Source organism: Lolium rigidum, chromosome 6, assembly GCF_022539505.1.
Source record: "Lolium rigidum isolate FL_2022 chromosome 6, APGP_CSIRO_Lrig_0.1, whole genome shotgun sequence".
Taxonomy (NCBI): domain Eukaryota; kingdom Viridiplantae; phylum Streptophyta; class Magnoliopsida; order Poales; family Poaceae; genus Lolium; species Lolium rigidum.
The window spans coordinates 339728852-339731337 of NC_061513.1; positions in this window are offsets into that span (position 1 = coordinate 339728852).

Genomic DNA, 2486 nt, shown 5'->3' on the forward strand with positions numbered 1-2486 from the left:
CGGGTTCTTCTAGCACACATAGTTTTGTGGTGCATCCTCAGCCAAAATCCGGTGAGTGGAGACGCCCCGCCGATCGGATGAGCTGGACATGACCCGTTTCCATTTATGAAGAGGATGACGTGGAACATCTGGGATCGGGCCTCCTGTCGACGCGTCATGGGCTTCCCCTGCCTAGCCACGCGGCGTGGGGCCTCGTGTCAGTGGGGACTGGTAGTAATGCACTCCCGTCCCATGCTTTGCTCTACGACTCGTGTCACGTGACAGAATTTAATGGGCAAGATGTGTAAGAGTAAATGGTTAGACTAAGCTTTACTTTTACCAGAAAGAGCATCGTTGACAAACCAAGATACGAACATATAGTATTATTTTCTTGCCAAGAAATAAAAAATACTCCAGCGTTAGCTTTTCTAGTGAATATTATTCTCGCTTGTCTTTATGGTTATATTCACCCGTGGTCATTTTAGAGAGGTGTGGTATGGTGAATACTTTTAAAGTACTTAAAAATGTTTTTTTGTATCATTTGGTTTGCATCGGGATTCGTGGTACTCATGAGTTGTAACTGAAATTTGATGACGTCAACTGACTGAGAACGAAATTAGTTCTCAGACAACTGAGAAATAATCACACCCTTTATGATAACATCCAGCCTTGGTGACCACAATAAGGTGTGTTTCTTTATGAAAAAAATCGCCAATCTATTAATAATTATCAATATCATTAGAAAGAAACAAAAGTAAAAAAAATAATACAACCAACCCACCTGGCGATGATTACAAGCATTGCAGCGAGGCGAAGGCGCACCGTCGTTCTCGCCTCTCCATTACCAGAGCTGGAGAAAGCCTGTTGAACTGTATCTTGTTGAAGTATACATGCGAGCGGTCGTCGTGCTACGAAAACAAAGAACGAACACATAACATCAACCATCGGCAATTATGAGAACACTAGATCAGAAGAGGCAGACTTTAAGTACACCAATGAACACAGAAAACGGACTGGATCCCAGGAGATCCACCAGACACAAATCTTCACCTGTCCTCCGCTAGCGTTAGGAGCACCACCGTAGCAAGCATAGAGCGGGGAGGAACTTATTCTGCTTCCAGGATGTTGTTGCCGCCTCACCAACCCGAAGAGGAAACTCGAATTACGTAAGAAAAGACCGAAAGCCCACCCGACGAAAAGGTGCCAGGGCACTAGAGGCGGGACGTACCACCGGCGTCGCTGGCTAGGTGGATGAGAAAACCTAGATCGCTTCTAATAGTCTCCTCTCTCTAGACCGGGCGAAATGAGTCATGTTAGTATCAGAAGTAAAGTCATTATTTTAAAAAACATTATTTTGTGATTTTGACCACTTTAAAACGCCTGCAAGTAACAACAAGCATTTTCCTCCGTCTCCTGTTGACTATCCAACATGAAAACGTTTATCCACTCTTCTTCTGTTCCAATCTTTTGCACACCCAAAGCAAAGCAAAGTGAGATTCCTAGCTTCTTTTGCTCGGTTCTACCTTTTTCCAATAACAAGGCAAACGAATAAAGGTTATCTCAAGCTAAATCAGAACCATCGCATCTCGGAATAATATGCCTTTCCTCACAGCCGGGGACACGTCTGGATATATACACTGCATGCATCCTGCATCCATGTGGAAGAAGATCTCACACACACTGTGGCACACGGCACAATCATCGTCACAGATCCTATGGGGCACAGCGATGTCTAATTAGTAGCGTGCATTAAGCCAACCATAAATTGGGTCCATGTGAAACAGCAAGCCCTAATACAGTATCGATTAATTCCAGCGGTAGGAATCTGCTGCTGTGAGGACGAAGAAAAGAAAATGACTTTGCGGAGTCGATCGGGAGGCCGACGATCTTAATCAGCACTTGAGCAGAGTTTGACCTGACAGAAAAAACGAAAAACAAGCAAGCAAGCAGCGCGACGGCGCGAGGAGAACGTGCGGAAAAGCGCAAGGTCACCGTCACGCGCGTACCCTAGAAAACGATGGTTCCCCGGAAACACGCGGCGCCCAGCGATCAATCGCTCCCAAAGTCTCCATCAAATTTCGTCGGTGTGTTAAACTATGTCCCAAAATTCACTAAACTGGCCCCGCATGCAGGGGTATATGCCAAAAGCATATCGATGCGTAATCTCCGCCTTAATGCTGCATGAAGTTGTGCTACTTTTCCTAATTTATAACTAATCTGCTCGATCTAAAAAAAAAAGAAACAAATCTGCTCGCTCGATCGATCGTGGGAGGAACTCTGGATTATAGAATTTTTCCATTTGTTCGTTAATGGAGATCTGTAGATTCAGGAACCGGTAGTGGGAATACAAATACTCGTAGGAAATACTCGCACGCACGAGTACGATCGATGGTCAAAGTCTCTGAGATCTAACCACTGATGTAGACTGTGTGGATGTGGAGCCGTGGTTAGTACCAATTCTCAATCGATCCTCGATCGATGGTGGAAGTTGACCTGTAGCTGCTAGC